General features: G+C 38.4%; 1 non-coding gene across 1 annotated transcript; it reads left to right on the top strand.

Moving 5' to 3' along the window:
- The first annotated feature begins 11762 nt into the window (after positions 1 to 11762).
- On the top strand, positions 11763 to 11926 carry LOC115871160. Its single transcript, XR_004047135.1, has one exon. It is a non-coding gene; the product is annotated as a U1 spliceosomal RNA (small nuclear RNA).
- Positions 11927 to 13097: the final 1171 nt, after the last annotated feature.

Raw genomic sequence — 13097 nt, forward strand, 5'->3', positions numbered from 1 at the left:
TTATTTTTTTTTTCTGACAATTCATACTTCACTTTAATCAAAATATAATTGGTCTACAAGCATAAAGGAAAACCTCCATCATATTGTTTTAGATCAGTGGTTCTCAACTTGTGGGTCGCGACCCCCTTGGGGATCAAATGACCCTTTCATGGGGGTGGCCAGATTCATAACAGTAGCAAAATAACAGTTATGAAGTAGCAATGAAAATAATTTTATGGTTGGGGGTCATCATAACATGAGGAACTGTATTAAAACATTAGGAAGGTTGAGAACCACTGATTTAGATGTTCTTTTTTTTTTTTTTAAGCATTTTATTAGGGGCTCATACAACTGTTATCTCAATCCATACACACATCAATTGTGTAAAGCGCATTTGTACATCATTCTCAAAACATTTTCTCTCCATTTAAACCCCCGACATTAGGTCCTCATTTTTCCCCTCCCTCCCCGCTCCCCCCTCCCTCATGAGCCCTTGATAGTTTATAAATTGGTATTTTGTCATATCTTGCCCTGTCCGACATCTCCCTTCACCCACTTTTCGGTTGTCTGTCCCCCAGGGAGGAGGTCACATATAGTTCCTTGTAATCGGTTCCCTTCTTCCTACCCACTCTACCTTTACCCTCCCTGTTTCGCCACTCACACCACTGGTCCTGTAGGGCTCATCCTCCCTGGATTCCCTGTAATTTTCAGTTCCTATCTGTACCAGTGTACATCCTCTGGTCTAGCCAGACTTGCAAGGTCGAATTCGAGTCATGGTAGTGGGAGCAGGGAGGAAACATTTAGGAACTAGAGGAAAGTTGTATTTCTCATCATTGTTACATCGCACCCTGACTGGCTCATCTCCTCCCCGAGACCCCTCTGCAAGGGGATCTCCAGTGGCCTACTAATGGGCTTTGGATCTCCACTCCACACTCCCCCCATCATTCACTATGGTAAGATTTTTTGTTCTGATGATGCCTTATACCTGATCCCTTCAACACCTCGTGGTTGCATAGGCTGGTGTGCTTCTTCCATGTGGGCTTTGTTGCTTCTGAGCTTGATGGCCACTTGATTACCTTCAAGCCTTTAAGGCCCCAGACGGTATAAAAAAGTCAAATACCTTATAGTGAAGGTTCTTACCATAAACCTTCATAATCCTTAAAATGGATTGTGTACTTTGCCTACTTGTTAATTGGATTATTCATTTTATCTTTTATTGAGGTATTGCAGTTTCTATAGGTTGTAGCAATTAGAAGTGCTGTTGTGTCATTGAGAAAGAGTGTTTTCAGAGTCAATTGGTTCTTTTTACTCTTGATGAAGTATGTTCATGCCCACACACAAAATAAATTAAAACAGATTGTGTAATGAGAAAGCTTGAGAATAACAACAAAATATGCGCTATTGCTTCCAGATAGTTGGTAGACTAAGACGGTTTATTCATTTTTTAATGCTACAAAATTGTTTCATGAAATAGCAGTAGGCAAAAAGCAATTTTATATTTTCAATAACTACTTCTCCTCGGCTGATGTTATGTTTGCTGTCTTTTTTCCCTCTTGTGTGGTATGTTTTTGGAATGGTCTCATAACTCAAGTTCACAGTTGCTTGTGTGTCACTCAGTAGTCCCGGATGGTGGTATTTCCTGATGCACTGCAATCATTGAGAGTTACTACTCTTATTTACTTCAAACCCTGTTGATGGCTAGTCTGTACATTTTTAAAACTTTGTGAATTGAATACTTTTGAATGAGGCAATTATGTTTAGGTAAAATTTAAATTTTAATCTTGCTAGGGATTTGCCTTGTGTTTATAATCTTATGTTAAAGGATTATCTACACATCTATCATAATATTTTGTTTAAGTACTATAAATTTTGCCTCACATATTTTGTTTTTAGATGCCTAGACATTCAGGATTATGTCTTCTTGGAGAATTGACCTTTATGTCAAAATGTAATATCCCTCTTTTCCTCTTTATTTGAAGTATGTTTCATCTGTAATTAATATAACTACTCCAGTTTTGTTTTTACTGCTGTTAACATGACATATTTGATTATCTCTTTACTCTCATCTGTCATTATCTTTGTTTAAAATGGATTGCTTTACTTCTGTTTTATTTTTTATCCACTTTGATAATTTCATTCTTCTAATTAGTAACTCTTTTATATTCAAAGATGTATTTGGTAAAAGAAATCAAGGATCTTTACCTTGTAATACCCTATAAAATACCATTGATGTTTATATGAGGAAATATGTGAATTAATTGAGTACTTATAAATTGATACATATTGCTGATGTTGTTATATGTCAAGTCAGCTGGAACTAGTGGGCTCAGTTTTTTTCCCCCCTTTTCTCTTTCTTTTTCTCTCACATGCCACTGCGGACCTCCAGGCCAGTCACCTTAGCATAGGGCATTTATGCCTGCCCTCCTCCAAGCTTGGGGAGCTCCACCCTCTACAGCATAACAGAAAGCTAGGGAAAGCCTGCTCACCTTCCTATGAGGGGTCTCCCGCCCACCTTCCTCCAGAAAAAATCCCTCCCACCTTCCTCCAAGGTAAATCCCATCTGCCTTCCCACCCTCTCCAGTACCTATATCCCACCGACCTTCCTTTGAAGGAAAATCCACCCACCTTACTCTGGAGGGAATCCCGCCTGCCTGACCATCATCTGCAGTTCTTAACACACAGCTGGGGAAATCATACCCATGTTCTTCTGAGGGAAGCCCTGCCTGCATGGTTGGGAGATCTCCTACCCATTCTCTGTGGTCTCACGTGACTGAGGGTACTTCCTCCTGCCTACCATAGTGCCTCACGTGGCCTAAGGCAGCTCAACCAACACTCTCCAGCACTCCACACTGCTATAGAAACCTCTGCCCAACCTCCATGGTGATCTAGCTGAGCAGGGCAATTCCACACACCATCGTGGTGCTCTGTACCAAAGTTATCACACCCACCTGCCTTCTGTGGCACTCCCGTTGCATCAGGAACTCCTGCTCACGATCTGCAGTGCCCCAAGCTGCTGTTGGCTATATCTTCAGAGTTTCTTGTGAGATCACTGAATGCAACACCATCCTTGTGGATCCACAATAACCCAACCAGCATCCACTGAGAGGACAATCCACCTTGCCCTCCAAATAACAGAATACTGGTTGAGTAGGGAAAGAGTGGATCAACAGGTGGATAAAGCAGTAGGCCAATCCCATAGTGCAATTAGCTGCACACAGTTCAAAGAAGCATTCCTACAAGTATCCCAGAGAGAGCCCAGGATTCTTTGACTCTTTGGAAAATGGCACCGGGTTCCTCTCAAACAATGTAGTGCAAACAGCAATCAGCCCCAACGACCTCAATGAAAAATCAGGAGAAACAAAAGGCAATATTTGAAAATGTCCTGAACCTAACAACTTGCATTAGAAGAAGCAGATATTGATCTTCTACACAAATAAATTTTCACAATGCTGCTTGGAGTCATAAGGGATATGAGGGAAACTATACAGAAAAAGGATGAACTGATAGATGAGATAAAGACCATACACCAAAGGGAATTACAAAAGCTTAGGGATGAGATAACAAAAAAACAGTAGCAGACTCACCGACTTCTCCAACCAATGGACAAGGCAGAGAACCACACCAGTGACTAGAGGACAGCCAAGCAGACTTTAACAAACATAAACAAAAGTCTAAAAATATCATCAGAGAATCAGAAGAAAACATAAGAGCTATGTCTGATACTATTAGTAGAAACAACATCAGAATAATTGGATTATCTGAGGAAAACACAACAAAGAAGTAAACTGCAAAAATAGTGAGAGAATTCTTGAAGGAAAACTTCCCCAGCTTAATGAATGAAAATCAGGCAACCATTCAGGAGGCTGAAAGAACACCAGCTAGACTGAATCCCAAGAAGAAGTCACCAAGACACATAATAGTTAAACTATCCATCTTTGAGGAAAAGGAGAAAATCATGAGAGCTGTTAGGGAAAAACAAGAAATCACATATACAGGTGTCCAAATAAGACTATGCTCAGACCTATTAGTGGACATTATGAAGAAGAGGAGAGAGTAGAGTAACACATTGTGAAAATTTAAGGAAAATAGCATAACCTAAGAATAATCAATCCAGCCAAATTATCTCTCAAGATAGATGAAGAAGTAAGAGTCTTCCCAGACAAGGAAAAACTCAGAGAATATGTTAAAAGGAATCCAGTCCTATCAAAGATCCTTGAGGACTCAGTATGGGCAGAAGAAAAGCACTCCCAAGCACAAAATAAGAGACTGCCACTTAGAACAACTCCACCCAGAGGGCAGCAAAGAGAAAATATCCCTTAAGATAGCATTGGCTTAAGGTTGGAAAGAAGTCAAGAATGAAACACACACACACACACACACACACACACACACAACACAACACACTGATAAGAGAGGGAGTTAGGAAAACACCCAACACAAAAGGTATAAGATGACCTCAGAGTCCACAGATGGATGTAATAACCCTGAATATCAATGGACTGAACTCAGGCATTAAAAGACTGAAGCTAGCAGACTGTCTTAGAAAACACAACACATCAATGTGCTGCCTACAGGAGACACATCTCAAGATTACAGACAAAAATTGGCTGAGAATTAAAGGCTGGAGAAAAATCTACCAAGCAAACAGCAATTCAGAAAAAGCAGTGGTTGAAATCCTAATCTCAGATAAAATTAACCTCAAAATGCAAACAATAAAAAGAGATAAAGAGGGACACTATATAATGCTGAAGGGAACTGTAAACAAAGAAATACTAAGAATTTAAAACATATGTTTCCAAACAAGAGACCTGCTGAATACATCAACCAAATGCTACAAAAAAGGAAAGAAAGGAATCACAGGCTCAACAATTTTAGTAAGTGACTTCAGTACCCTGCTCTCTGAGAAAGATAAATCACAGGGAAAGAAACTCAACAAGGAGGCTAGAGATCTAAACACCAGAATTAGACAATTTGACCTGATAGATATTTACAGAGCTCTTCAGCAAAATACAAAGAAATACACATTCTTTTCAAGCCCACATAACACATATTCTAAGGTCGACCACATGCTGGGGCATAAGGCAAATCTGCATAAATGTAAACACATTGATATCATACAGACCACTCTCTGACCACCGTGCCATAAGACTGGAAATAAACAAAAGAAGATGAAGAAAATAAGGGCAAACAATTGGAGGATGAATGATTCTCTATGGCAAAAGGAATGTGTACTAGCCCAGATCAGAGATGAAATTAGGAAATTTTTAGAAACCAATGAGAATGAAAATATGACATACTAAAACTTATGGGACACAGCAAAGGCAGTTATTAGAGGAAGTTTCATAGCAATACATGTACACATGAAAAAGGAAGAGAGGTTTATGATTGATATGCTGGCACAAAATTTAACAGAAACTAGAGTAAAGTCAACACCACAGTCCTACTAATAGCAAAAGAAAAGTAATAATAAAAATCAGGAGAGGGAAAATATGAAAACTATGGGGAAATAACCAAAGAAAGGAGGGAAGATATTTCAATAGCAAGGATGAGGGATGAAACGGGAAATTACAACAGACTCTAATGAAATCAAAAGGATAATTACACAGTACTAAGAAGGACTGGACTCCAATGAATTTAACAACTTGGAAGACATGGACAAATTCTTGGAAAAACAATCCCTCCTTAGACTATCCCCTATGGATGTAAAAAAGCTCAACAGACTCATACCAATAGAGGAAATGGACTTGGTTACAGTCTTGGAAATTCACCAGGGAAGCTTTACTCTGTCAATGCAGTCATTGTGGGTTAAAAGCCACACTTGCAGTGAGTTATTTAACTCAAGATAATCATGCTTCCCTGAAAATAATCTGTACTACCCAATATAGGGCTTCCAAATAATCTACCAGAAATCTAATCAACTACACATGAAAAGGAAGGTCCCCAATAGAGTGGATGGACACAGTAGTCGCTGCAACAGTGAGCTCAAACATAAAAGAACTGAGGATGGAACAGAACTAGGCAAAGTTTTGTATGAAGCAATTTCAAAATAAGTCTCAATACTTTGCAGTTCAAGTGTAGAAAATAATATCAAGTACTATCTGAATATATCTATACATTTTATGACAGGTTATAAGTTGCTTAAATCTAAATAATTTTAATATACTATACAAATGTTCATTAATATCTAAAAGCTACAGAGGAATAAAAATAATCAGACAAAAGAGGGCCTAAAATGATGAGCTTCAAATTAGAAAGTCATTGCCTTATTTCTCACAACTGATATTATGTGCTCTACAGGCCAGCTGAAACCCTCAGGATCATCTCTGATTATGCTTTTTCCATTGACACTAGTTTTAATTTATCATTGCATGTAAAATGTATTTTGGATTTTAAGCAAAACAACCTGTCAGTGAGTATGAAATGATTCATTTTTTATTTATCTTTTGACATTTCTAATATTGAAGTATGTAGAGGATATCAGAGAAGATGAGATAGTTCTGGGACTTAGATGAAGAAGCACTGGTAAGGAAGACCAGCCCCAGCACAAGCATGACATTGAGGACGAGGGCGCTGACAGAATATGTAATCTACACGTTATCATAGTGAAAACATGGCAAGTGGTATTGTTAGGCCACTTGTGTTTAGTATCTCATTAAGTTTATCCAAGTTGGACAAGTTTCAGCAGAGCTTCCAGAATAAAACAGATGAGAAAGAAAAAAACTGAAATCTAATTCTGGAAATTTTTTTTAACATATTATTAGGGGCTCATACAACTGTTATTGCAATCCATACACACATCAATTGTGTAAAGCGCATTTGTACATCATTATCAAAACATTTTCTCTCCACTTAAACCCCCGACATTAGGTCCTCATTTTTCCCCTCCCTCCCCGCTCCCCCCTCCCTCATGAGCACTTGATAGTTTATAAATTGGTATTTTGTCATATCTTGCCCTGTCTGACGTCTCCCTTCACCCACTTTTCAGTTGTCTGTCCCCCAGGGAGGAGGTCACACACAGTTCCTAGTAATCGGTTCCCTCTCTCCTACCCACTCTCCCTTTACCCTCCCTGTTTCGCCACTCACACCACTGGTCCTGTAGGGGTCATCCACCCTGGATTCCCTGGATTTTCAGTTCCTATCTGTACCAGTGTACATCCTCTGGTCTAGCTAGACTTGCAAGGTTGAATTCGAGTCATGGTAGTGGGAGCAGAGAGGAAACATTTAGGAACTAGAGGAAAGTTGTATTTCTCATCGTTGTTACATCGCACCCTGATGATAGTTCTGGGACTTAGATAAAGAAGCACTGGTAAGGAAGACCAGCCCCAGCACAAGCATGACATCGAGGATGAGGGCGTTGACAGAATATGTAATCTACATGTTATCATAGTGAAAACATGGCAAGTGGTATTGTTAGGCCACTTGTATTTAATATCTCATTAAGTTTATCCAAGTTGGACAGGTTTCAGCAGAGCTTCCAGAATAAAACAGATGAAAAAGAAAAAACTGAAATCTAATTCTGGAAATTTATAATGAGAACTTCATGGCTCACAATCGAATATTGTCAAACTCACTTGCTTTGGATATGCTATCACGACATAGCAATCTCTAGAGGGGAAATAGGGTTTCGGAAAGTAGAGGGCCAGTGAAGCTGAGAGAGACCTCACAAAAATGGTTTGGCCCAGTGGCTGCAACATGAACTTGAATATGCTAGCAATTTTAAAGCTGCTTCAAGACTTGCTAGGGCTTTGTTCAGTCATAAGAGGGTAAGATAATATTGCTATATAAGCATATAAAACTTTATTAAACATATCAAAATGTGACACTATGTTATCTCAATATAGCCTCCATAGTTAAATCATAGTTAAATAGTTAAATGTATTTGCAAAGATTCTGAGACTGCAATATGGGGGTAGATCCAAAGTTTTTCCACAAAGTAATAGAAAAGTCAATGATCAACATCTAAAATATGAAGCTATTATTTCTTGAAATATCTTACATCTAGGAATATTCTTCTTTGCTTCCAGCAAACATTGATTTGCTTTATTGTTCTGTGTGTCCCTGCAGATTTTTAGAGTTAGTTGTTTGACCACAATTCTCTGATGCACCTAAGAAGTATTGTTAATTTTCAGTTTTTGAATTTCTTTACATGGTAGGCAGGAAATTTAACATCCACTCCTACAATTTTTCAATATTCCCACAAATAATTCTGTGGTCATCAATTTATACAATGACAAGATGACAGTTGTGACATTCAAGAGGACCTTAAATTATATCCCTTTTATATGTTCTTTGAGTTGTATGAACAACAAGAATCCTGAAGGAGTTGTGGGTTGCATGAGAATGTGTCACATTGAAATCCTCATAGAGCAGCCTTTGCTACCCTTGACGAATGAGTACCTGTGGAGTTGTCGTGGAAAAAAATATTTCTTGGTGTCTTTCGTGGCCTTGTTCTCATCAATAGATTTAAAAATTTTCTTAAACTTCTTAATAATCCCCTATGATCATCCTGGGTTTTTGATAAAATCTATCAACTCTCGTGGAATCAAAAAACAGAGTCTTCCCCCTACCCCTCTTCCATGTCCCCCCAGAACTGTCAGTCCCATTGTTTTCTCCTCCAGATTGTTCGAAAGGAAGTGGTATTAACAAACCCAGGGACAAGGGAACAACAAGTGATCCAAATCCAAATCTGTGGTAAGGAGTGTGTAGGAGGCCTGGTAGGGTGTGTTTAAGGGTAATGTAACCGAGAGGAATAACTGAAACCCCAATGAAGGCTGTGCATGATAGTGGGACAAGAGGAAGGTAAAAGGAAATAGAGGAAAGAGCTAGGAGGCAAAGGGTCTAAATACAGGCATGTACATATGCAAATATATTTATATATGAGGATGTGGAAATAGAGCTATGTACATATATATATGGGTTCAGTATTAAGGTAGTAGATGGACATTGGGCCTCCACTCAAGTACTCCTTCAATGAAAGAACACTTTGCTCTATTAAACTGGCATTCCTTGAAGCTGACCAACCTGACACAATCAATGAAGTCAAAGCAGATGCATAAGCAAATGTGGTGAAGAAAGCTGATGGTGCCTGGCTATCAAAAGATATAGCATCTGGGGTCTTAAAGGCTTGAAGGTAAACAAGCGGCCATCTAGCTCAGAAGCAACCAAGCCCAAATGGAAGAAGCAGACCAGCCTGTGTGATCATGAGGCGTTGAAGGGATCAGGTATCAGGCATCATCAGAACAAAAATATCATATCATTGTGAATGAAGGGGAATGTGTAGTGGAGACCCAAAGCCCATCTCTAGGCAACTGGACACCCGCTTACAGAAGGGTCACGGGGAAGAGACGAGCCACTCAGGGTGCAGTGTAGCAACGATGAAACATACAACTTTTCTCTAGTTCTTAAATGATTCCTCCCCCCACTATCATGATCCCAGTTCTACCTTACAAATATGGCTAGGCCAGAGGATGTACAGTGGTACAGTTATGAACTGGAAACACAGGGAATCTAGGACATATGATCCATTCGGGACCAGTAGTGAGAGTGGCAATGCCAGGAGGGTAGAAGGAAGGTGGGGTAGAAAGGGGGTACCGATGATAAAGATCTACATATAACCTCCTCCCTGGGAGATGGACAATAGAAAAGTGAGTGAAAGGAGACGTCTGTGTAAGACATGACAACATAATAATTTATAAATTATCAAGGGTTCATGAGGGAGGGCGGAGTTGGGGGGGATTGAGGAGCTGATGCCAGGGGCTTACGTGGAGAACAAATATTTTGAGAATGATGAGGGCAATGAATGTACTCATGTGCTTCACACAATTTATGTATGCAAGGATTGTGATAAGAGTTGTATGTGCCACTAATAAAATGATTTACAAAACAGATTAAAAAAGCACGCAAACTTTTGAACTGATAACTCTGCCTTGAATTTAACTGGCCCAGTAGATTGCCTGAAAAGCCACTGTTTCATTTCAACATTTCCTCTTTGAAGGCACCCCAGTAAGACTAAGAGAAAAGATGACCTATTTATTTCCCTCTATGACCACATAGACTTGTTAAACCACGGTTAGTTTGAAATGAATCTGGGCATGAATGAACTGGAAGTCTAGTAGTAACACTTCTTCACTTAATCTCACCCATTTGAAATTGTCACGTCACAGTGGATTACACTATAACCACATGCAACATTAGTAATTCTGTTAAAAGCAGAAAGAAATGTGTGGATAAGCAGTAAGTGGAAAGTGGAGTCACCATCACTTTAAAGGCATTGTTGCCCAATTAATTCCAACATATTATGGATGTATAGGACAGAGTGGAATTGTCACATAGGATCTACCAGCTGTAGTCTTTACAGAATCATACTGTCACATATTTCCCATCTGAACAGTCGGTGGATTTGAGCCATTGAACTGTTGTTTGTGTGAGTAATTAACCACTGAAGCATCAGGGTTCCTTATCCTAGACTATAGAAACCAAGAAATAGGCATTCACTTCAGTTGTTGGAAATATATGAAGCAAAATATACACCAAGTCAGTAATTACTGACTGTACAATTCTTGGCATCCATTACATTCTTCAACATGTGTGACCATTCTTGCCCTCTTTTATCAAAATATTCCTCCTCCATTAATACAAACTCATTCTTCCTAAACTTCCTATCTACCTTTTTCAACTTACTGTTATTAGATCCCACATCAATAGTTCTTCTCTAATTATTCATCAGTTTATTGTACTATGATGGCTTGTGTATTGCAGTGATGTTGGAAACCATATCACTAGTATTTCAAATACCAGAAGGTTACCCAAACCACACACATTTCATCAGAAGTTTTAGAATAGGAACCAATGGGAAAGAAGGAATAGGAAGTCTATTTTTGAGAGAATAGTCACAGAACAATTTCTGAATGTCAACAGGACATTATCGGTTATAGTTCTAGAGGATGATTTTTTTTCAAATTGAAAGGCATTCAAAATATGACTCGGAAGAGTTACCTCCTCAAAGTGCAGCAGATCTTAATAGCTTGGATCGAGTAAAGCTTTTCATACTTTACTTGTTGATGGAATATGATTCAAAATGAAAAGAAGCAACTGCAAAAATCCAAAACTAATTGGAATGTGGAATGTACCAATTATGAACCTAGGAAGTCATAAAATATGGAATGCAATGCATACAGTGAAACATCAACAAAGCCTACATGGAAGAAGCACACCAACATCCATTATCCAAGAATTGTAAATAATATAATCCAATATGAAGGAGGGAATGGAATCAGACTTTAATCTTTGAAATTCTGGCTTGGAGAAGGCTCTGGATGACAGTGGAAGCCCAACATATTTTATAAGGGTCTATACATAGAATAAATCTCCAGTGATTTCCCTCTGACCATAATTAAGGAATGAGATTAGCCTGGTTATCAGAGATAGGGTACTGTAGAAACTATTGCAGTGGATTAAAACAAATAATCTGTCTTTCATGGTTAAAGCCTTTATTGATGTCTCCTTGAAAACACTTTGCGCTTGAGTGGATTTTTAATATTTTCTTGGTTTCTTTTATTTGCAGTTGGGATTTATTTTTGTTGTATGTTTTTATTGTTGGTAATCTTCTTGACTATCTGTTATGTATTTTACTATATTTCGTCAGTATATGAAACCCAGGATAGGTGAATCTATAGGGGCAATGAACAGATTCAGAGTTCCTGGGGGATAAGGTAGAGCATATAAGAAGGTAGTGGGGGCTAATAGAATCAGGAGCTACTATGATACGAGAAGGAAGATAATGTATACTTACCTGACAGGAGAGATACCATCATCACGAATGTGGTTTTCCCAGCGTGAGGCTTATCCATTACACTCTGGATGTGCTGACCCCTGCGATTTCCCCAAATGTGGAAAACTGGACTGCATAATTTGTGGTAGGCGGGGACTGGATTCGCGCTCTCCCCTGGGGGAAAAAAGGAAGAAAATGTACAGGGACTTACTTTGTTAGTGATTTTACAATACTTCTTGATATGTGCCAATGACTAATGATATAATGTCTCGATTATGCCTTAATAAAATGGTTTGGGGAAAAAAGATAAACATCATAGGTGTTAGTGAACTGATATTTACTGGTATTGACCATTTTGAATCAGATAATCTGGGCCAGGAATGACAAATTCAGGAGAAATAATGTCTTGTTGTAAAACATAAAACATAAAATTTCAAGTATCTATTGATACTATGCTGTGTGTGATAGGATGATAACTATAAGCCTATAAGAAAAACTAGTTAATACAACTATCATTCCAAATTATGGGTTAAGCCCTAAAGTTTATGATGGGGAAAGAAGAAGAAGAAGAAGAAGAAGAAGAAAAAGAAGCAGATCTCTGCCAAAATTTTAAGTCTTAAATTAGTGAAACAAGATGCATTGATACTTACTATTGATTAGAATGCAAAAGTTTGAAACAAAAAGGAAGGATCAGTAATTTGGAAAATATGATTTTAATAATAGCAACAAAGCTGAGATATTATGATAGGAATTCACAAGACCTTCAACTTTGGCTGTTATCAGGAGAGACTAGTCTCTAGAAAAGAATATCACACTTGGTAACATAATGAGTCAACAATGAAAAAGATCCGGCATGGTGGATTGAGTCAGTGGTTGCATCAAGAGGCTTGAGCGTAGGAGTAATTGTGAGAATGGCCATTAGTAAAAGTTGATTTGTTCTGCTCTGGATAGGGTTGCAATTATTATGGTCCAACTTGATGATACCTAACAACAACAAAAACAGCAATGATACAGTCCATTGTGGCAGCACAGATTCTATAACATACCACAGGAATTCAAGATGGTATTATGGGTGAACAAATGAGCCGGGTAAGTGGAGGCATTCAGGAACTCTCTTACTAGCTAAATTTCTATTTCTGTAAACCCGAAACTGCTTTACAAGGAATGAAATCTCTTTCTTAAAAAAAAAGTAATCACCTTTTAAAAATATATTGGAGTTTATAAATTCTTATTGCTTTGTTGTGTAAATTTGGTCACTCACTAATGTTCAGTTCACCACTAAGAAAATATGGAGAGCTTTATACCATTCTTGCAGTTTGGCCACCTTTGTCTGTTCACATAGCACTAT

This window comes from Echinops telfairi, unplaced genomic scaffold, assembly GCF_000313985.2.
Source record: "Echinops telfairi isolate 266 unplaced genomic scaffold, ASM31398v2 ScPeMD7_3533;HRSCAF=4204_0, whole genome shotgun sequence".
NCBI lineage: Eukaryota > Metazoa > Chordata > Mammalia > Afrosoricida > Tenrecidae > Echinops > Echinops telfairi.